The following is a 24420-nucleotide window of genomic DNA, read 5'->3' on the forward strand; positions in this document are numbered from 1 at the left end:
AAGAGTCCCAGGTTTGATTCTGGTCGAGGGCAAATACCTTGATTGCAGTCTCCATCCCTGGCCCTGGTTGGGGCACATGAGGGAGGCAACCACATCGATGTTTCTCTCTCTGTCTCTCCCCCTCCCTTCCTCTAAAAATCAATGGAAAAATATCCTTGGGTGAGGATTAACAACAACAAAAAGTCACTTTGGAGCAAAAAGGGTAATTACTATTATTTTTAAAAAAATAAATCAATTATATCTATTTTTGTCAGATTGGCAAAAAAATAGAATATATTTTTTAGTGTGCTGCAGAATTTTAATAATTAGTTTATGTGTGCTGAGTATGAGAAAATTTGAAAATTGCTGGCTTAGGATCTTAAGATCATTATAGAATCAGCTCAGTGATGTTTATGCCTGCAACTGTCAGAATGTAGTGATAGAAATTATGTTAATGCTTAGGCCTAAATAGATGAGAGTCTGGAAAGGAGATGAAATAAGTATAGAACCCTTGAAAGAGTTCCAGCCTTATGCATACTTATCAGAAGCTTTTGCCAGAGGCTGAGGTGTGTCTGTGTATCTGATTGGGTGTGGGGAGCTCTCTAGAGCCCAAGGGCAGCCTGTTTTGGTCCCAGGTGTACAAAACACACCACCTACGTGCTGACCTGAGTATAAGCACGAGGGTGTGAGGTTTATTTTTTACCCCACCTACTTTGGTGAGGTGCATGCTTTCAGTCATGCTCAAAGTTGTCTCTTCTGTTTCCATGGAAACTGCTTATTCTCACTAAGGTTGATAGTGGGTTGGCATGATAGATAACTCTTGGAAATCAGAGATGGTCTTTCTCCTTTGTCGGCTATACTTTTAGAGGAATCACAATAAATTGAGCACTTCATATATGCTTAGCACTGTGCTTTATCTTATTTAATCTTCCCAACCACCCTTAGAAGGTTTTATTATTAATCCCATTTTGTAGTTATTAATATCTCCTCATTTTACAAAGAAGGAAACAGGCTTAGGAAGGCTAATTGATTTGTACAAAGTCACATAGGTGATAATGCATGGCAGAGCAGGTTTTCAAACTCAGGTTTATTGGATTCCATAGCCTGTTTTTTCCTCTCCACTATGAAGATAAAAACAAACAAACCAAAACATGTTTTGCTTGCAAAGGGCAATGATCCTTGCTTCCCTCTTAGGATGGAGCTCTTAAACAGTTTATTAGTTGCAAATAAGTTTCCTGAAAACAGGAATTGTATCTTACTCATCTTGTATACCTACCTGCCTTTCACAATGTAGACACTTAATACATACATATATGTTAAATTGATGCCCTAGCCGATTTGGCTTAGTGGATAGAGTGTCAGCCTGGGGATTGAAGGTCCCAGGTTTGATTCTGGTCAAAGGCACATGCCCGGGGTACACGCTCAATCCCCAGTAGGGGGCGTGGAGGAGGCAGCTGATCAATGATTCTCATCATTGGTGTTACTATCTCTTTCTCCCTCTCCCTTCCTCTCTGAAATCAATAAAAATATATTTCTTAAAATTTGAAGATAAATAATCTGACTTTAGGGTACCCCAGATGTGAGAAGCTAACAACTAAGGTTTATTAAACATGTAGCATGTACCAGGTAATATTTTAAGTGTTTTACTTATATTAATGCATATAAAGATAGTTTCTGCCCTAGCTGGTTCAGCTCAGTGGATAGAGCGTCAGCCTGCGGATTGAAGTCTCCCGGATTCAATTCCGGTCAGGGCACATGCCTAGATTTTGGGCTCAATCCGAAGTAGGAGGCGTGCAGGAGGCAGCCAGCCAGCCAGTCAATGATTCTCTCTCATCATTGATGTTTCTGTCTCTCTCCCTCTCCCTTCCTCTCTGAAATCAATAAAAATATATTTTTAAAAAATGATAGTTTCTATTGTTATCTTCATTTCACAGATGAGGAAACTGCCCCACAAAGATACTAAATAACTGGTTAAGAAATCATAAAGGAATAATTCTAATCCAGCAGTCTGACTCCAGAGTTCACATTGTTAAACTCCACATTATAAATACCTGAGCAACTCCAAAAATGAGGCTCCAACTATTGAGTAGACTTATGCATGGATCCTGGAGTAAGTTCAGTGGCTTAAAGGGCTTAATTTAACATTTCTGCCAGGAGGGGGCATCCTAGGAATCGGGATGGATCAGGGAACAGTAAAATTCCAGTTTCTTGCTACTGGATTTATGTCCTTGAGGCAGACAATGAGGAAGATAACTTCTAGAAAGAAACCATTTGATAGAGTTTTATTGACAGTAATCTATGTACTTTCAGCTGTGTGACCTTTAAGAAGTTACTCAGCCTCTCTGTGCCTTAGTTTTCTTATTTGCAAAATGTAGCTAATAATAGTACTTAGCTCCTACCTCATACATGTAAACTTTTAAAGCAATGCCTGGCTGCTGTATTGGATCTACATTGTGAAAAGAAGATGTACAAAATGAGTAAGATATATTTCTTTTTAGAGTACCTGTGTAGGTGTTCAATAAATATTAGCTACTATTATTATTACTATTATAAAAATATGTAATTGGCAGCCATGAAAATGTGCCTCTATGATCTCTTACTTTGGGGAGGGTAATTGACTCCCAACCCCAGCTCTGAATCCAACACCTTGTTCACACTGAAGTCACATTTCCCATGGGCTACTCCCAGCCAATGAGTGGTTCGGAGAGAGACATTTCTAGGAGATGGGTGACTCTTCCAATGGTGACTTTGGCTTGAAGACTCGCACTGCACTGCAGTTCATTTCTTTCTCTATCTTCATGCTCCTCTACCGGCCCCCCCACCTCCCCCATCCTGGGGTCAAACCTGCATTGTGTTCTGTCAGCTCTCCCAGCTTCCTCCGGCTTTCTCCACAGTTTCCCCATGGACATTTCTCCTAGTTTACCTCTTGCTAGTCTGATCCTGTCTTGGTGTCTGCTTCTCAGAATACCTGGACTAAGACAACATCCAACAGTCACTGATATAGTCCCTTCCAGCCATGAGGTCAATACAGTTTCTTCAAGTCTTGGCAGAAGTTCTGATATGTGATTCTTTCCATGTGGAAGACTTAAGTGTTACCAATCTTATTTTTTTTTTGTATTTGCTGATATGCATGCATATGATATTTACTTGTGTTACTGCCAGACACCTTTTTTTTTTTTTTTGCTTTTGGATGAATCCTGATAAGCACATTTATTTTGTTTGAGTATAATTAGGGGACTTTCCAAATCCAACCTTATGCTAGGAAACAGTGCTGTTTATAATAAGTTAGCAGAAATACTCTTAGGGCTTTAAAGTGCTTGGGTTATTGCAAAAAGGAAATGAAATAAGATATTATTATAGCTATTACACTGACTTCCTAAATATTTGGAAATTAGGGCACTTTAAAAAGTAATGAACATATTCACAAAATCATCTGTCCCTCTTCTTCCTTTCCTTTCTTCCCCTCCCTCCCTCTCTCCCTCCCCCCCCCCCCCCTTCCTCCCTCCCTTCTTTCCTCCCTCCCTTCATTTCTCCCTCCCTTCCTTCTTCATGCTCTTTCTATATAATGCAAGGAATGAATGTAAATGTCCCTCCCCCACCAGGCAACTTATACCATAGATGGGAGATGGAACATATTCAGAAACTAACACACAGTGACAGTGTAGTAAGTGCTGTTGTAGAGTGGGTGAGCTGTCTGCATGCAGCTGTGTTGGTGCTTTCCCAGTTTGGTCAGCAGCTTTTTCAGTCATGGCAGGGACAGCAGTTCCCTGGTGGCCTACTTCTGGGATGTGCCTTTGGGAGTTGTTCCTGGAAGTTCAACCCAGACTGTTTCTTCTGCCTTTTCAAGGAGTCTGTAAGCTATTTAATAAATGTAATATCCTTTTGTTTGGGGGAAAAAGAGCAAGTGAGTTCTAAGGCATGTTGTTCCTGATCCTCACCTATCCCCATTTCTCCAAGGTAACTAAATTGCAGGCTACTTCGAGGTTATTCTAGTGTTTTAAAATAGTTATGTAAAGTTTAGACCTTGCTTATCATTTATACATACAAGTAAATTAGAATCTTTCCTCCAAATGCTATCCAAAAGTTGGGGATCACAAATACCATGTTTGCGGATTGAGTAATCTTAGGAGGCTGAGTAGGTAATTAAAGTTTTAAAAAGTAATAATAGTAGATCAGAAGAGACAGATGATCCATTAGCTTATTTCTAGTTCATCATCCTGTTTCTGTCCTTTTTAGCAGTTATCACAGTACGTTATCTATTTATATACTTGGTTATTGTTGGTTTCTAATAGAACAGGAAGCCATAAGGGCAGCTTATCTCCAAAATCTAGTACAATGCTCTGCCCAAGTTAAATGAATGGTCTGCTTTAAGTAGAATAAAAAACATTTTTTTTTAAACTGGGAGAATGGAATTTGGTTCTATCATGTGAGAGACACTAGGATTTTTTTCCTTTTCCATGGATGAAAAAAAGGGATGACTGATGAAAATTTTCCCTGGATCCTTCTGGTTTTAAACTCTGATTATATCTAATGTTAGTTTCTTGATTGATACCATAGTTTCTGTATTTTGTTACACAACAGTGAGATTTAATCCATTTTTTTAAAATGTCATTTTAAGAAGGAGGGAAATTTTATACAATTTCAGGGCATCTCCATGAGATCCTGTCCTTTAGTTGTGCAGAGTCATATGCTTTAAGACAGGAATTACCCTGATAAACTAATCCCCGGGTCCTCTGTGTTGGGGTCACCCTTGCACTACTTCCCTAGGGACCATAGGAAATAGCTCATTCTATGATTGGAATTTCAAGTCAAAACACATTTATCTGAGCAGAATTTTAATGATTTTTCAAAGAGAAGAGGGATTTTCCCAAACACATCTGAATTTACCAAATTACTGATCCCATTAGCTATGTTTTCTTTTAAGCACCTTTCTTTAAACAAAGCAATTATTGCTGAAATCATCAAGTGTATTTTTCACAAAAGCTTTTGACTAAGTTTTGTTTGATTAGCAGGAACCCACTAAAAGTAAATATTGTTTGAGAGGGCACTTTCAGGGCCCTTTCTTTTTCTTCATTGAATTAGCTTTTTAAAGCACTATTCTTTGGAGAGAGTAAGAGCTTTTTCCCAGCTGTCCTATTATTGTGTAGCTCAAGGTCTTGCTCTGAGATTACAAGTAATTGTGATAAAACACAAGCTTCAGTTTCTGTAATCTCAGGCAGAAATCTGTTTGTACCCCAGGCCTTCATATCAGGTGTTTGTTAAATTCAGACTTCTCTCACCTGGGGTAGCCCCACTGGTCCCCAGTACCGGTAAACAGAGGTGTGTGGCAGGGATAGGGCTGCATTCGGGCCATTGCCCTCTCTCTCTCTCTCTTTCAAAATCATGTGGCAGAACTCCTGTGGCCAACTTACGTACAGCATGCACAAAATGGGAAAATTATGTATTTTAAAATAGGCATGTTTGAAACAATAACACTTTGAATATGACTAAAGGCCACATGTCTTTGGCTTTGCTTCTCGGACAGGCTGCCAGAACCACTCTGCTCCATGGTTCTCATGCCCCAAAGTCCTGCAAATTGACACGTAAGTAGGCAACACACAAAGAAGCTCAGCCCATTGAGAAAGTGAGTTTGGGCACTTGGGCTGGCCTCCTTTTCTCTCTATGTGCAGTTCTTTACAGCTTCAATTCTTCTGTCCCATCTTAGTTTTTTGTGTTTTTTTTTTTTGAGAAAGGAGAGATTAAATGTGTCTGGTATTTCAGCATGTTAACTGCACAGGCAACATGAGGCTAGCACTCAGGCTAGTGCTCAGCCTGTCATATGGAAGGAATTGCCTTTCAGGAGAGATTATAATTGTGTATGTAGCCACACAAATGCACATTCTGCCTGGAGGAAAATGCATAGAAGCGAAGGCCTCATGCTGCCACTCAGGCCTCTTTGTGGAAGGCTGCATAAGAAGCCCTTATTGGCATAGTCAACTCTTTTGGGTTTAATGAGTCACGTTTTTGTGTGATGCCTATTTCAAAAAAAAAAAAAAAAGAAGAAGAAGAAGAAGAAGCAGAAGGAGAAGGAGAAGAAGAAGAAGAAGAAGAAGAAGAAGAAGAAATGCACTCTTCCTCAAGTGATTTGCTTTGCTTTTATTGGCTCTACAGCGTTGTCTAAGAGTTTTGTACGTTCCTGATGACATCACTTACAATGCTAGTGCACAGACAGTAAACAAAAAATAATTTAGCTTTCAGGCATCTAGACAAAACTTAAATAGTCCAATTTAGAAAAACGATAAAAACTTGATAAACAGTGAGCACATGAGCTTAAAAAACAAGCATGATCTCAATCCTTTTCGGAATGTGATGCTTTGAAATATGGCTGTAGAGAAAAGTAGAAGCTTAGACACTCTAGAAGTGTGTGAGTTGAGACTTGAGTCCATGGTGCAGTGTTAATGCCAAGCAGTATGTTCTAGTTACTGGATAAAATACAAGTTACCATGTGAGTAAGTCATTAAGCTCCTTGTCCATAGCATTTCACCTTTAAGAAAGGACACGGTATTATTGCCACTTACCTCACAGGAATGTTAGAAGATTGAAAAGATAAACATGTAGCACTCTTTATAAGAAAGGTATTTTGTAAATAGATAAAACTGTTATTATTCTCCTTGATCAAATTTCCCAACAAATGGAGTTGATAAAAGCTACCTCACAGGCGGTTGAGAGGATGAATTAATTAATACATGTCAAGTATTTTAAAGTAAACTATTTAATGAGACCTAAAATTGATTATCTTTTTAGATAGTCTGTATACCTCCAAACCTGATATTTAGATGCATGATTAACTTATTGATGTGCAGTGCAGTCAATCTTTGGCCTTGTCTTCAAGGGTTGGCATGGTAGAAAATGGTGAATATATACTTAGAAGAAAATGGGTTAGTTCTTTGGGGGATATGGCCGAGCCTTTTTTCTCTTCAAGGTTGCCTACAAATAGCCACTGGAGTCTTGCTAATCTTTCTTGCCATGTCTAGACATAGGGACTGTTTTGACCTTTGCTCTTCCAGTAAATATTTATTTTTGATCTCATAGTTCTAAAGGAGAAACAAACTTTAAGGAAAAGAAGTGGTTGATTTGTCTTACATTATGAACGGTTTATTATCGTACTAGAGTCCCGGTGCATGGATTTGTGTACTGGTGATGGTGTCCCTCAGCCCTCAGCCTGGCCTGCAGGTATCAGGCCTAAATCAGCAGTCCAACATTCCCCGAGGGGTCCCGGATTTAGAGAGGGTGCAGGCCAGGCCAAGGGACCCCACCAGTGCATGAATCTGTGCACTGGGCCTCTAGTATGCATATAAGATCTTTGGTTAATCTCTTCCCGCCCTCTCCCCTCCCCCCTTCCCTCTAGATCAGTGGTTCTCAACCTTCTGGCCCTTTAAATACAGTTCCTCATGTTGTGATCCAACCATAAAATTATTTTCGTTGCTACTTCATAACTGTAATGTTGCTACTGTTATGAATCATAATGTAAATATTTGGTATGCAGGATGGTCTTAGGCAACCCCTGTGAAAGGGTCGTTTGACCGCCAAAGGGGTCGCGACCCACAGGTTGAGAACCACTGCTCTAGATTCATCAGTCTGTGCCATGTTTCCATGCCTGTGGTTTCCGATCCTGTGTGGAGCATCTGACCCCTGGTGGTCAGTGCATGTCATAGCTACCGGACTGTCAGCCTGTCGGACTATTAGCCATTTGGCCGGTTGGCCGGTCACTTAGGCTTTTATATATATAGATTTCCTAGTAGTTAGAGAAAATAACTGTTGTTGAAGTGATAGGGGCAGAAATAGAATATTGGGGACCAGCTATAATTGTAAGAAATATTAATCATGTTTTGTTAACTGTGATTGTTTTGTTCTGATTAAGAAGGCACATTCTAACCTGGCTGGGAGTTGCACGTGGGACCTGTGAGCTCATCTGGAAATGCAGCCCATCCTCCCCATCCTAGAGCTGCCTATTATCATGGAAAGCTTAACAACCTTGTTGCAGAAACCAGGGCTGCCAGCCCTTTGAAGACCCCCAGCCTTTGCATACCCATAGGCCTTTGCAAATCTTCAGCCTGCATTACCTGTTAACTGCCCATTTGGCATACCCTTTTGCCTCCTTCCCTATGTAATCTTTGTCCTTCTACCCAATATAAGCAGCTGGCTTATTGTTAGATGCAGAGCAGATTTTTGTGGATGACCTGCTGCTCTCCCATACTGTTAGCAGTATTGGAATAAATACTCATATATGATCCAACCCTATCTCTGCTTAATTGGCTCAAGTAGTGACAGACAGCACGGACCCATTGATTGTCCAGTTACAGAAGGATCTGACATTGGTTCCCCAGCTGAAAGATCTTAAACTCAGCCAAGTAATAAAAACAGCTTTGGTTATCTTTACAGAGGAAGGGACACCAGAAAATTATCTACATACTAGAGGCCCAGTGCACGAGATTCATACCATGGCGGGGGGGTGGGGGGGGTGGGTTTCCTCAGCCCAGTCTGCACCCTCTTGCAGTCTGGGACCCCTCGGGGTATGTCCACTTAGGCCCCTTAGGGATCAGGCCTAAGCCAGCAGTCAGACATCCCTCTCGCAGTCTGGGGCTCTCGCAGTCTGGGAACCCTTGCTCTTTACCACCCGCCTACAGGGGAGGCGGGAGAGGCTCCTGCCACCACTGCTGCACTCTCCAGCCGTGAGCCCAGCTTCTGGCTGAGCGGCGCTCCCGCTGTGGGAGCGCACTGACCACCAGGGGGTAGCTTCTGCATTGAGTGTCTGCCCCCTGGTTGTCAGTGCATGTCATAGCATCCAGTCGTTCTGCTGTTCAGTCTATTTGCATATTACACTTTTATTATTCTATCTAATAATAGACAAACATGGTAATTGACCGTACCTTCGCTACGCCTCCCATCGGCTAATCAGTGTGATATGCAAATTAACTGCCAACAAAGATGGCGGCTAATTTGCATACTGCAGGCAGGGCGGGACACCGGGAGCCGCAATCCAGGCCCCTGTGTGTGACCCCAGGAGCTGCCGGAAAGCCAGGCCGCAGGCAAGGCGACCCCCCGGGACCCAGGAGCCTCCTTGCCTGCGGCCCGTGATCGTGATTGTGATCGGAAAGCCGGGTCGCAGGCAAGGCGGCCCCCCGGGACCCAGGAGCTGCCTTGCCTACGGCCTGTGATTGTGATCGGAAAGCCAGGCCGCAGGCAAGGCGGCACCCCGGGACCCAGGAGCCGCCTTGCCTGTGGCCCATGTTTGTGGTCATGATCGGAAAGATGGGCCGCAGGCAAGGTGGCACCCAGGGACCCAGGAGCCCGTCAGCAAGGTCTGCAGGCGAAGCAGCGATCAAGCTATGAGGGCGAGGGTGGGGGGCGGAAGGAGCTACAGGAGCAGCTCTGGCCGGAGATGGAAGACTCCCGCTGGAGTGAGGAGCAAAGACTGAAGGCTCCAGCCGCAGCGAAGACTGTGTCCAGAGCGAAGATGGAAGGCAGTGGCCAGAGTAATGGTCTGGGTCCCGGGTGCCAGAGGAAAACTGGTACTGGCAGCCAGGGGAAAGAAGGCCTATTGCACAAATCTTCGTGCAAGGGGCCTCTAGTATAGGATATAAAAGCCTAAGTGACCATTATGACCGAACAACTGGAACGACTGGAACGACCGGTTGACCAGTTGCTATGATGTGCACTGACCACGAGGGGGCAGATGCTCAACGTAGGAGCTGCCTCCTAGTGGTCAGTGCACTCCCACAGCCAACCTCCCGTGGCCCCTCCCCCCTGCCAGCCAGCCCCCCTCACCCGATAGGCCCCGATCGGAGGGCTCATCGGCCAACCTCCCAGGGTACCTCCCCCTGGCCAGCCGGCCCTCTGATAGGCCTCAATCACCAGCAGGCCGAGGGACCCCACCGTGCATGAATTCGTGCACTGGGCCTCTAGTGTATGTGTGTATATATATATATATAGTTAAAATGGTATATATATAGTTAAAATGGTATTTTTTCCATTGATTTTTAGAGAGCATGGAAGGAATGGGGGGAGACAGAGAGAGAGAAACATTGATGTGAGAGAGAAACATGGATTGGTTGCCTCCCGTATGAGCCCTGACTGGGGTCAGGGATTGAGCCTGCAACTGAGGTATGTGCCCTTGATGGTAATCAGACCTGCAACCCTTCAGTCCTTGGGCCAATGCTCTATCCACTGAGCTAAACTGGCTAGGGCTAATTTATATTTTAAATATATTTTTATTGATATCAGAGAGAAAGTGAGAGGGAGAGAGAGAGAAACATCAGTGATCAGAGAGAATCATTGATCAACTGCCTCCTGCACACCCCCTACTGGGAATCAAGTGTGTGTTTTGGCCGTGTCCAGCGCAGCTAGAGAGTGCACAAGACCTGAGTAGGGGCGACTGGGGATTGAGAAAAAGAAAGAGACAGACACAGAAACAGTAAGTAAAGCTGGGATCAGGTGGGACACTGTTCTCAGATGGAGAGACAGTGACCCAGAGCTACTGTAGCGTGTTTATTATATACAGCATGATACCAGGAAGTTTTATTAGAGTTTAAGACAAAGGAAATTATGTTAAATAATGCTTAAAGATCAACCTGCATTCTTCATTTTTGTGGCTTCTCGTAATTGTCAGGCCTGGCTGAACCCGAATAATTGCATCTGCCCTGCGCCTGAGTGAACCTAGATAATGGCACCCACCCCCTGGTGCCTGAGCTAAAGGTCAGGACTGACAACATTCCTGCCTTTGGCGAGGTATGTTTCCAGGACATGGCTCTGCCGACGCCGCTGGATTCAGCTGACGACCTTTGCTCAGGTGCTTTCCCAGGCACTCTGTACAATCAAGCCCACAACCTGGGCATGTGCCCTTGACCGGAATCGAACTTGGAACCCTTCAGTTCACAGGCCAACGCTCTATCTACTGAGCCAAACCAGCTAGGGCCCAACCAATATTTATAGGAATAAAAGAAAGATAAAAGTTTGGTAGGAAGAAAAGAAGGCAAGAGAAAATTTGGGAAGACTTACTGCCATTTTTGCCCACAGTTCAGAAGCATCTCCAGAAGGCCCGTAGGAATGATGCCCTGTTGTGAGGGGTGGCTTGGGTGAAGCTGAATTCCCGACAGAGAATGTGATGGCTGAGCTGCCGTTATAAAAATACCTCCTCCCAACCCCCCAGAAATGGCTAATATAAGAAAGAAATTTGCTTCTCTCTAATTTAACCTAAGTCCAGGATATAGGAGGTAGGATCTGCTCTAGGAAGTATAGGATTTCAGCTAACTGGGCATGTTTTCTGGGGGTGCCTCAGTTGTAGCCATTTCCAGCCAGTAGAAAGGGAAAAGAGGAGTGAATCCAGGGCAAACACCTTTTAAGCAATTAGGCAAAATTTGTAAACATCACTTGTGCTCACATTTCATTAGTGAGAACTTAATATAAGGCCCCTGCTAATTGCAAAGGAGCCTGGGGATTGAATCCAATACCATCATGTGTGCAAGAAGAAAAGGAGCATAGATTTTGAGGGATGCAAACAATAATCTGCCACACTTAGAATGTACAGTGAAGATGTCTCTCCCACTCAAGGTGAGGTGTATTGTTGGTGGCTGCTTGTCTTTATTCATAGGCAAAGCATGAATATACCCGCACATACCCGTCCTGGGGATCAAGCCCGCAACCTGGGCATGTGCCCTGTCCAGGAATCAAACCTGTGACCTCTTGGTACCTGGGTTGATGCTCAACCACTGAGCCATACCGGTCATGCCAAAATTTTCTTTCTTTCTTCTTTTTTTTTAAAAAAATATATTTTATTGATTTTTTTTTACAGAGAGGAAGGGAGAGGGATAGAGAGTTAGAAACATCGATGAGAGAGAAACATCGATCAGCTGCCTCCTGCACACCCACTACTGGGGATATGCCCACAACCAAGGTACATGCCCTTGACCGGAATCGAACCTGGGACCCTTCAGTCTGCAGGCTGATGCTCTATCTACTGAGCCAAACCGGTGAGGGCCAAAATTTTCTTAAATCCCTCTGATATGCTGCCATCTTCAACTCTTTTTTTTATTAGTCTGTGTATTCTTTTATTGAGATATAATTTTATATAATACCATAAAATTCACCCTTTTAAATACACAATTCAGTGTTTTTTAGTCTATTCACAAGATTGTGCAACCACCAGCATAATCTAATTCCAGAACATTCTCATCACCTTAAAAAGAAAGTCCATCTCAATTAGCAGACACTCCCATTTCCCTCTATACCCAACTCCTGGCAAGTACTAATCAATATTCTGTCTCTATGGATTTGCCTATTCTGGACATTATGTATAAAACTTCTTGCTGTGCCCTAGCCAATTTGTCTTAGGCAGCCAGGCGAGCAGTTAGGGGCAATCAGACAGGCAGGCAGAGTGGTTAGGGGCGATTAGGAAGGCAGGCAGAGGCGGTTGGGGCGATCAGGCAGTTAGGTGAGCAGTTAGGGGCGATCAGGCAGGCAGGCGAGTGGTTAGGGGCGATCAGGCAGGCAGGCAGGTGAGAGGTTAGGAGCCAGCAGTCCCAGATTGCAAGGGGGATGTCCAGCTGCCACTTTAGGCCAGATCCCACAGGGATCCCTGCGGGATCGGGCCTAAACCGTCAGTTGAACATCTCCCGAGGGGTCCTGGAATGTGAGAGGGAGCAGGCCAGGCTGAGGGCGCCCCCCCACCACGCACGAATTTTGTGCACCGGGCCTCTGGTACATTATAAAAGCAAAGTGTTCACTTCAACTTAACCAGGCTTCCAAATAGTTTTGGAGAGTAAAGTATCCTTTTCTTCTATGATCTATTGAGGAACTTAAGTTGGGGGGATAAATAACTTGCATATGCCCCAAAGAGTCATCAAGAGGGCAAAGATTAGAAACTAGGTCTCATATGACAAGACCCTCTTGCTTAGGCTGTTGAGCCTGTGGGATGGCAATGCACAGGGATCAATTCACTGTTTAAGATCTGGACTGGAGGTCACTTCACCTTTCCTTGATGAGTCGGATTATTTGTGCTGTGTAAGTTTTTTGAAGAAAGATTTCTAGAATCAATTGTAGAAGTGTCTTGTACCACCAATAGGCAGTGGGTAGAATCTGATTGAGATTGTCCAAAGAGAAGTGGCTATTAGAGAGTTGGTACCTCTTTATGTGCTGCCCCTGACTTGTTCATTTTCCTGTCTAGTGCAACCTAGGATCTGAGAAGGAAATGGTGCTGTCATCAGTGCTAAAATTAATCAGAATGTTGCCTCAGTTAATAAATGGAAAAATTAATTTTCAAACATTTTTATGTAAGTCCTGTGAAATATGAAGACATTGATTTTGTGGTCTAGTTTGCAATTTTTTATATTAATAATGGTCATTTTAAACTTTTGAAATGTCTCTAAGAATTTCCCTAATTCTATGATTCAGTGGAAAATATTTATACTCATGAAATTAAAGTTCAAGTTTTTGCCCTACCACTTACAAGCTGTATGACCTTGAGCAGTTTCCTCATTTGTAAAATGGAGATATTAATCTCAACTTTATCTGACTCCTAGGTTGATTGCAAGGTTCAATGAGATAGTGTATGTGAAAGTATGTAGTAAGCTATTGTTCAAGTTATGAAAGTCATTAAGACCTTAACCCTGTTTACAACAATGGTAAGCATTGAAGATAGTAGTACATCTCTTTAGATGCTTGGATAATGTCTGGAAACACTCTATCCTACTCTAGGATCCTACGCAGATCCATGAATAGGCCCATGAGCATTCTGATTGGTACATTAGTTTGACTTCTTCATTTCTAATATTGGGAAAATATATAGATGTTTTATGTTAACGTTAGGTTTGTCTGCATATAACAGAAAAACCTAAAATAACTTGATTTTTAAAAGTTAGAAGATTATTTCACTTTTGTGGAAAAGAAGCCTGAAGATAGTCAGTCCATGGTTAGTACGGTATTTTCCAAGGTGTAATCAGGGACTCAAGTTTCTTTCTTTTTCCTCATGATCCGTGAGGACTGAAGGAGTTCTCCGATATCCTCTGGGGTAAGTAAAACACAGCTTTCAGTAGAATCAGTTCCATTTAAATACTTACTACAAGACCACACAATATCGTGCTTAGATTTTATAGCTTAATCACATGACTAATACTTAGCTGCAAGAGAAGCTGAGTAATATGGTCTTTATGCCAATAGCCATGAATCTAGGAAAAACTGAAGTATGTTTCTAAGGAGGAAGAGGCTGCTGGAGCTGGCAACTAGTGGTCTTTGCCACAGCATTATATAAATATGAATGTTGTTATAAACTTCTCTCTCCTGCCCTTCCTAATACATGTGCATGCTCACACACATGCACACACACATGCTTTGACTAGATAGCACATTCACAGGTTCAAAAATATATAAGACATACATCAAGAGGAATTGTTCCCACCCTGTCTCAATTCACCCCTCTCCTATGCTCTATTTGCTTATATTTTATTCAACCAGCTCTGTGAAATCCTTATGATAGAATTATGTTTTGATTATCCAAATTTCCAATACTGTTGAGCTTTGCCATTTCCCCCCCTGAAATAACCTCATTCTTTACTTTTTCTAGAATACTCTCTTTTTCTGCCTTTTGTCATAAAGTCATGTAATAATTTGCTTCTCTGGTTGTCTCCAAATTAAGGGCTCAGTATAATTCAGTAATCTGATTATCAGTACTTAGATTATCTTCCAACCAACCATTATATTAAAGAAAATTAACTATCACAGTTATTTTCACTTATTATCTCACTTATTATTATTACTTATCATGTCATATCACGTATCACTTTTAACCTAGGACAAAAATTATTTATAATTGTTCCTGGATTTTGATTGGCACTAGAGACCTGAATGGACTCTCAGTAGGATAAAGGAAGCCTGGATAATATTATTTGACTATTTCATTTTAAAAGTTATGTGCATTCAGGGAGTATGAAAAAATATTTGAAAATAATTCAGTTGTTGCCGTGGTTTATTTTGCTTGCTTTGTTTATTTATTTATATTTTTAATATGTTTGTATTGATTTTACAGAGAGAGAGAAAAAGGGAGAGGGATAAAGAGATAGCAACATCAACAAAAGATCATGGATTGGCTGCTTCCTGCACGCTGCCTACTGGGGATCCCATAACTCAGGCATGTGCTCTGACTAGGAATTGAACTGTGACCTCTTGGTCGACGCTCAGCCTCTGAACCACACTGGCCAGGCTGTTTAAAGAAGAAGTTTGGCAATATGGTTATAGAGAGAAATGTGGAGAATTTTAGGGCTCCATTTGAGCAAGCTCAAGGATTTCCCCTCACTGGATCAAGAGGGAAACTGATGAGGAACGTCTTCAGTTTCTTAATCTGTAAAATGATGAGAGTTGAATGATATGATCTTAAAGTCCTACTCCTTAAGCTTTTGTAATTCAGGAGCAGAGGTAAGAATAGTAATGAAGTGACTGGCTTACTGGTTTCAAGTTAAGTACAACCAAGAAAGGCCAATGGGACAGTCTGTAGGAAACAGTGATTTCAAGTCCTGGTGAAGAGGAATAGTGTGTTCAGTGGAAATTGAGAAGGACAAGGAATTTTCAGATCAGGGATTTGATGGGTCATTATTGTAAAAGGACACTGATCAGTTGCTCCTAGGAAGAAAGATGTGAGTTCTGGGTTTGGGGCTTTTTAAAAAACATGTAGGCCAGAAACTCTCAGGGAAATTATAGATAAACTTAGGAGGTTCCTGAATGCTCTAAAATTATACACAACCTATTCAGTTATATCTGTTTTTCTGTTTCATGATCTAACAAAAAACCACTCAAAAATGAATGATGCCCTGGCCGATGTTGCTCAGTGGTTAGGGCATTGCCCTGTGCACCAAAGGTTTGAGGGTTCGATTCCTAGTAAAGGGCATGTACCTGGGTTGCGGGGTTCCTCCTTGCCCCAGGTGGGGGCACATTTGGGAGACAACCAGTCGATGTTTCTCTCTCACATCGATGTTTCTCTCTCTCTCTCCACCCCTCTGTGCCTCCTTTGCACTCTCTTTGAAAAAGCAATAGAAAAGATATTCTCAGGTGACTGAGGATTAACAACAACTACAAAGAATGATAAAGACTCCAAATTATTAAAATGAAGAAAGAGTCCTTCAGTTGGTGAATATGGTCATTGTGATATTTTCAGAGTAAGCTAGGTTTCAATCACAAATGACACAGAAATAAGGAGTGAGAAAAATGTATAGAATGGAGAGGAATTTGCCACCAGATAGTTTTGAGTCTTGGCTTGCCATTATTAGCTGTGTGACCTTGGCAAGTTAATAAGCTCACTAGGCCTCAATTTAGTCAGCTGTGAAATGGGAATAATAAGTATCTACCTTAATGGTGGTTGTGAAGATTAAGTGAGATAATGCAGGTTGAGCACTTAGTACAGTGCTTGGCACATAGTAAGTGTTAGGTAAATCTCTCCCCTCACAAACTTTTAAATTTTCTATATTTTAAGGCCTTTTTTGTATATTTCACTTTGAAAGACTGGTCCTCAGTCAGTCCATCTTCAGAGAATTATTCAGTGATGCTCACACTCAAGGTGATATATCTTATTAAGCGGTTAGTTTAGAGGTTCTTTCCTATACAGATTTGTAAGCTGGTGTGTAATAATCACACAGGGGACTTGTTGCCTGGCAGCACGTGTCCCTGAGTGGTAGTACATGGCTTGCATTGTAATGCCGTCAGTGGAAGGGCCAGCTGGCTGGACATGTACTGCCACATGGGCCAGGGACTCCATTCCTCAACAAAACAGCAGCCAGCACTAGGGTTAACAGAAAATGACAAACCAGGCGTGGATGAGGGAGGCGCCAGCAGAGCAGCGGGATGTCCTTTGATTTGCTTCTATTATTTGCATGTCTTTCTTGTGATGTCTGTGAAATGTTCAGAATGACAAAGTTTTTAAAAGACCTGCTGACTCCGCCTGAAAAATGTGAAAAACCTCCCGTTTAGAGCCTATTATGTCCAGCTAGCCTGCATTTTCTATATCTTTCTCTTCATTTTTTATTAATGCAAACATTTGCATGAAGACAGAACCTTTGTTTCTTAAAGAGTTCATCTGCTCCTGCTGCTTACTGGCCCTGCCATGCAAGAGCACAACAGAACCTTTGTTACGCTTAGAGCAAAGCTGTTTATGAACGGTGGCTTACTGAGGACTGCTTCCTGTGCTGTGTCCTTCCATTTTGTCTCAAAAGGAAAAAAGAAAATAGTTCTTAGGAGTGAAAAGGATTTGGACTTTCTTTTATTTAAGTCCTGGATGTTGAAATGACAAAAAGCCCCCAAATTTGTGAGGAACTGGTAATTGCATCGAATGCATTTTTTCACTTTACCTTGAAGATAATGAGGCTCTTAGTAACAATGGAAGGAACAAGTGCTTTCTCATTGGAATAGAGAGAAGGAACAGTAAAAAGGCAACAGAAAGAGGAGTTGAGAACAGGACAAAAGTGGCTTCCTGTAAGAACCCTAATATTGTAACAGAATGTGTTTTGGTACTTAGTGTTTCCCACCTGGGAGGCACAGTGCTAAAATGGTTGAGTTGAATAAAGAATAGTATCAGAGTGTATAAATAGGGATACAGTTTATGTATTCATTTAGTAAGTATTTGAATGACTGCAATGTGGAAGACACTGAGTCGTCCTGAGTGTTAAAGGGTATAAAAGATAAATGAGTCATGGTTCCTATCTGTATTTAAGGAGTAGGATGATATTGGAAAAATTAAAATAGGCGTTTAGGGAGTTCAGGAAAAGGAAGATTGCTTCTGGCTGGGAGAGAATCAGGGAACGCTTCATGAAGAAGGTGGCATTCCAATTGAGCCTGGCAGGAAAGGTAGGCTTGGACAGTGCACCATTCCTAAGAATGATGAATCAAAAATTATGTCAGCCTGTAAAACTAAAGTCCAAAGTACATTTTTATAGGATACTTAGATGTTTTTCACCATTAATTTAGATATGTTCAGCTAAATTAATATGTTGGTATGCGTTTTCTATGTAAACTAAACTAGGGACTCTCTGTCTAGCCCAGGGGTCCTCAAACTATGGCCCGCGGGCCACATGCAAATACAAATATTGTATTTGTTCCCGTTTTGTTTTTTTACTTCAAAATAAGATATGTGCAGTGTGCATAGGAATTTGTTCATAGTTTTTTTTTAAACTATAGTCCGGCCCTCCAACGGTCTGAGGGACAGTGAACTGGCCCCCTGTTTAAAAAGTTTGAGGACCCCTGGTCTAGCCTGTGCTCTTCACCCTATATGACGTCTCTGCACTTTGGCCTAGGCTTCTGGGGCATCTATAAATGTCTACTCTAGAAATACTTTACTTTCGTAACAAATATAGAAACTCAAAGGGATTATTGATCATTATTATGAGCCACATTTCATAAGTAGAGTGTAGACGCAGTTCTGAGTGGGGACTAACGTATGAGACTGTCATTTGAAAAAGAATCCCCACCTTCATACAGAGGCAGTATCAACCAGAAGAGAGAGGAATTCTAAGCCCATGAATTTTCAGCAGCCTTAAGTTAGAACTCTTCTGTATCTTTCTGCCACTAGATAAAATGAGATCCTGTTGCTGTTTTGTGAATTGTGAGTGCCAACTAATTTTTATGGAAAAGTTTGAATGCAAAATGCCAAGTAATGATGTTATTGCAATAGTACCTAATGTAGGTGCAGTAATATCACTAATCCATAAAGTCATAGTTAAATTTCATATTACCCAATTTAATCACTAATAATCTATAAACGCATGGTTTGCCTCAAAGGCTAACCATGACTATATAGCACAATTAATTTTCACCCTGTAACTTTAATATTTTTTGGCCTGACATGACATAAGTGGTACATGATTTACTCCATGTTTGTCAATGTATAGGTGGTAGTGTTGTTTTTTAAAACCTGGTTCTGGAAAATCGTTTTGTGAATGTTTATGGAGTTGATTTGGTAACTATACTACTCTTTGAGTAACTATTTTGCAAAGCTATTGTGATGACAATTTTACTTGGGTTCTTCATGTGTCCCATAGAAGTGCCACTTTAAATTTCTCTGACATTCAGGCAGTACATTTTGTTATGGAGAGCTAGCTAAATGCTTTAAGTTTGGACCTCTGCAAAAGCCTCCTTAAAAAATGCAAAACTCCAACTTACTAATTCTGCATTATGAGATTTAGTCTGGAAATATGGAAGCAATATGATTTAAGCACTTAGCCTTAATTGACGTTCCCAAAATATTAACAATTACCAGTGTTAGGAAGGAGGAGGGAGGAGGGAAGGATTAATGGTTGACTAGGGACTGTTTGAATGTCAAAGCACTCAGCTTTGCACAGCTGTTAACTTGTCTATTGGTTGAGGTAAGTAAACTTTAGCTTTCCACCCCCTACTTTACATAAAGATCTTTAGTCACCTCTAGTTTCTGGTTGTCACAGGTGATGTTAACACATGTGTAATGCTTTGCTTGTCCCTGGCTTGTCTTTTAGTATGAGGTTGACTAGCTGTACCACAGTGGTTTGAATTCCCAAAAGTGATGTATTAGTTTTGTCTGTTTTATAATTAACTAATAATGTAAAAGGTCTTTCCTTCATTTTTAAATTTGTTCTTAGAAAAGTCCATTTGATATAAGTCATGCTGCATAACTCTTTAAAAGCTGCAATAGCTCTGGCTGGTTTGGCTCAGTGGATAGAGCGTCGGTCTGCAGACTGAGGGGTCCCAGGTTCGATTCTGGTCAAGGGTTGCGGGCTCGATCTCCAGTAGGGAGTGTGAAGGAGGCAGCCAATTGATGATTCTCTCTTATTGATGTTTCTCTCTCTCTCATTCTGTTTAAAGGCTAGAACTGAAATGGGTATATGATTATGTGTATTATTATACAGGGGTGGGCAAAGGAGGTTTACAGTTGCACTGTGACATTCTTTTGAGTTAATAAAGCTGTTGTAATCATCATAACCTACATGTCTTTTTCCATACAAACAACTGTAAACCTACTTTTGTCCACCCTGTGTGTGTAGGGTTTTATCTAAATTTGAATCCTAGCTCAGCCATTTATTAAGACTTTGAGCAGGTTACTTAACCTTTCTGAGCTTCAAAAACAGTTTACCACCTACCTCATTGGGTTGTATAAGGTTTGCATGTGCTAGTTTTCCTCCTTTCCCCATCTCCTTTGGTTAAAGGAAATTGGTTGAGGGTGGTCTAAGATCAAAGATGGTCATGTATGAGTGATAAAATATTTCCCTAGAACATTCTATATCCCTAGATCAGGACATACCAGTAAAGACAGAGGATGTAAGTAATTAATTTTAAAGGTCTATTAATTTTTAAACCATTAAGCTAAGTCTTTGTATTTAACAAGATCAGTACGGTATCATATTAGTGATTTATAAATGATATTGAACTTGAATTTTTTAAGTTTACATGACAGGTTGTTGGTTAACAGCAATAATTTTTTTTAATGTCAGAGGACTGCCTTAATTTAATTCTACATTTATTTGTGCCAACCAGCATCTGAAGCTCAGAGGCTTCAAAAACCAAAATGTTTCTCAAAAGCACTCTGGCAAGGGAGGAAAAAGTCATATTTAAATTGAATATATATATTCTGCTTTTCTCTTACACTGCTATTGCTGTTGTGTATATTTATTAATATTACATATAATAATTCATGTGAGTATTTTTCCAGTGAGACTTGTTTATTCTAGTATAGGAGCTCTGTATTAAATAGTAAGAGTGGTCTAACTAATGTTGTAGGTGGAAATTCTAGGCCCCTCAAGCAAAATTTTCCAAATGGGACCCCTTATCATTTAATTGCAAAACAAACAGCTAATACTTTGATGGTATTTAGGCCTTGGAAAGGAGTAAAAAGAAATAGTTTTGGACTTTCCCCATATAAATTAGAGTCTTCTGAGTAGCAGTTAATAAATGAATGCTTCCCACATGTTTAAAGGCTAGAACTGAAATGGGTATATGATTATGTGTATTATTATACAGGGGTGGGCAAAGTAGGTTTACAGTTGCACTGTGACATTCTTTTGAGTTAATAAAGCTATTGTAATCATCATAACCTACATGTCTTTTTCCATACGAACAACTGTAAACCTACTTTTGTCCGCCCTGTGTGTGTAGGGTTTTATGTAGCCCAGGAATTTTTGAAGATAATCTATAAATATATTTGGTTGGACGAACAGAACTATAAATGAGTAGAGGGCTATAGAAGGTTGGTCTCTTGGTGTTTATTAGCATTGAAACCCTATTGTCTTGTGAGTTTTGCAATGTTGTGGAGGGGTACATAGTAACAACTAATAACAGTAATAAAAATAGCTTATATTTATAGCACACTTATAGTATGCGTCAAGCAATATGCTAAGATTATTACATACATTATTCTCTTTACTCCTCTCTACAACCTTAGATGGTAGCTACTATTCTCTAATTTTATAGAAAAGGACAGGCAGAGAGACTAGATAACTTGTTTAAAGTCACATAGTTAATAATTGCCAGAGCTAGTAATCAAATTGAGGTGAGCCTGACTGCAGAAAGCTTTCATAGCAGGAGGGTCTCTGGTACAGAGATTAATTGATCAGCAGGAGGTGATTCAACAGAACCAAGAAATTTCTGATCCACAATGGCCTTCACTTGAGAGGTTCATGTGAAGATCATACAGTGTTTACTTGTATTTCACTTGGATTTTTCAGGGCAGCATGTTCCAGTTATAAGTGTTTATCTCAGACAGAGATCCTATCTGAGCAAGACATGGCTGCTTGGGCCTCAGTGTGGATTTCAAAACAATAGAGCCTTATTGGTACATGTTAGAAAACATACTTAATTCTGGTCTTGTGGAAGTCCCAGCAAAGCAGAAGAGAAAATGCCAATCTGAAATGATTTTCCTTTCCCAAAAGGGCAGCTAAGGTGCCCATATATTTTTGCCCTCCGGGGATGCAGGTGTGCAGTTTAATCATTCACACAAATTAAAGCATATTCCTTTGCATTTAAAAAATAATATAAAATGACATTCTTCATGTTTTATTGCCAGGCAAGAGCTTTGAACTCCAGTTTCATTGAAGTTTGATAAACTGCAAGGGTTTTCCAGGATTGGGTGGTGCACTTATCTAGTAACCACAAAGGGAACATTGGACTGATAAGAACTGCAGGTGAGGGAAACCGCCAGAGAGCAGCAATTAGAGAGAGTTCTTCACACTGGCTTGTGTGAAATTCTCAGAAGGGAGGAACCTTTTCCTGCCTCTTCTTAGCTGCTTCTCTTCTCCCACCAGGGCGTTCTGTTTCCACTTTGGGAACTAGGGGTGGGTAGGGTGAATACTTTGTGGTGGGATGGTTCTTAAGTTCTAACTTGATACAAATGTTGATTGCCCCCTCCCCCCCACGCACATATGAGTTCATATAGACACAAATGGACATCTCTCAGGTGATTTTATTATCAACATACACCCCTGCTTTTGTTCTATGTGTAAAAATCATATTTACTTCCAAAACTATTTATAAAATGTCAATGGTGAGTTAGTATGGTGTAGAGCAGCCGTGGGCAAACTACGGCCCGCGGGCCGGATCCGGCCCGTTTGAAATGAATAAAACTAAAAAAAAAAAAGACCATACCCTTTTATGTAATGATGTTTACTTTGAATTTATATTAGTTCACACAAACACTCCATCCATGCTTTTGTTCCGGCCCTCCGGTCCAGTTTAAGAACCCATTGTGGCCCTCGAGTCAAAAAGTTTGCCCACCCCTGGTGTAGAGTTAAGAGCATGGGTTCTTGGTAAGATGCAAACTTTGGTTTGAATCTTGGCCTCTCTTTTACTAGCTGCATGATCTTGAGCATGTTACTTTAATTTTATAAATCTCAGTTCTTCCATTTGTAAAATGGAAATAATCAAAACACCTATCATAGGATTGTTGAGAAGACTAAATAAAATAATGCATGTAAAATAATTAGCCCAGTATCTGGCACATTGTTGTTCAATACGTTTCACGGGTGCTCAAAATTGGTAGCTGTTATTATTATCATTATTATATTAAACTCTAACCATCTGATTTGTAGATTAAGCAGGTATAGTCCTTTATTTTTCTTTCTTTCTCTTCCCCTCTCTTTTTTTAAAAAATAGTTTGTTTTCCAGAAAATTCCTTCTGTCTTTCTAGGAGAATAAAAGTACTTTGATTCAAACATTCCCCCCTTAAAGGGCTTTCACACTTACTTGTGCCCTAGGAGCTAGGGAGAAGTAGCATGATTTGCTTCTAAGTATGGCAGAGCGCTTTCATTTCTACCATTTAAAAAAATCCTGTACTAGCCTTAGGTAGGTAGATCCAAGTCATAGAAGCCCAAATAGACTAAGGAAGAAATATTTTTGTAGGGTCAGGATAAGTGGGTGGGAGAAGGGAAGGAGAACACAGAAGTGAAAATATAGCTGATTTTAATGTTAGCTTGGCTGTTTCTTCTCTCAATTTAATATATACTTAATTATAAAACAATTAATACCAGAATTGGCATGTATTATCTCACAGCTTCATTCAGTTTTCCCATTTCTCAGAGAAGTCGTTTTCCACTTGGAAACTGTTGATAAAGCACTGGTTTTGTCTTCACATCTTTTGGGGGTGGGGGCTGGAGAACCTTTGCAATGATTGATGGTTGTTAGTTTTGGGGAGCACTTAAATGAACAGAATAAGTAACAGAATGTAAACATGTCGTTCATGTGGACTTTAGGCTGGTGCATATGTGGTGGAGCCTAGGTCACCGTTGTTAAATGAAAACTCCCAGAATAGAGCTTGGGTAGATAAACTTGTTTGCTTCATAAGTGTTACTGGACCACCAGGATTTTACGGATAGTTTTGTGAAATACTCATTTTTATTAATTTTAGGTAACTTATCCATATTTTCTTGAAGGATAAAACTATGAAAGAGGCAGATGTCCATCATGGCAGCAACTTTGTGGAATTGTGTTTTGTCAGGATATTCATCACTTTGGGGTTTTTTATTCTCACTACTCCAAAAGAAAGTTGTGATTAAAAAAAATGTTTTGGGATGGTAAGTGGAAAACACTGAGTTGGAAGCTTTTATGTGAAGTGTGCCTCGATACCATTCTCATACCTCTAAAGATACAATTCAGGAGGAGGAATAGTCATTTGTTGAGCACCGGCTATATCTGAAGCTCTGGCCTTTGTTGTTTACTAAAGTAGACCCTCAGTAGCCCTTTGAGATGGGCTTTTAAGAAAATACATTATCAAGCAAGCCAAGGACTCTGGTGTTTTACATGCATTACCTTATTTAATTCTTATAATCCTACTAGTAGCCGGGTGCATGAAATTCGTGCACATTAAAAGGGAATTAATTGCCCTAACTGGTTTGGCTCAGTGGATAGAGCATCGGCCTGCGGACTCAAGGGTCCCAGGTTCGATTCTGGTCAAGGGCATGTACCTTGGTT

At 40.8% G+C, this 24420-nt stretch overlaps 1 protein-coding gene across 4 annotated transcripts in view; it reads left to right on the plus strand.

The window, feature by feature from the left end:
- Positions 1-24420, plus strand: part of LOC102254414 (chromosome unknown open reading frame, human C11orf49) — a 146227-nt gene that overhangs the window by 4877 nt on the left and 116930 nt on the right. The window contains exon 2 of one of the 4 annotated variants that reach the window (XM_014543365.1): positions 5504-5561. The exons of 2 other annotated variants lie outside the window; for them this stretch is intronic. The gene's annotated coding sequence lies outside the window, so the exon portion shown is untranslated. Of the gene's footprint in view, positions 1-5503; positions 5562-19334; positions 19356-24420 lie in introns of those variants that run through there. One more of the 4 variants, XM_005870804.2, reaches the window with a different exon arrangement.

The sequence above is a fragment of the Myotis brandtii genome, unplaced genomic scaffold (assembly GCF_000412655.1).
Source record: "Myotis brandtii unplaced genomic scaffold, ASM41265v1 scaffold324, whole genome shotgun sequence".
Classification (NCBI taxonomy): domain Eukaryota; kingdom Metazoa; phylum Chordata; class Mammalia; order Chiroptera; family Vespertilionidae; genus Myotis; species Myotis brandtii.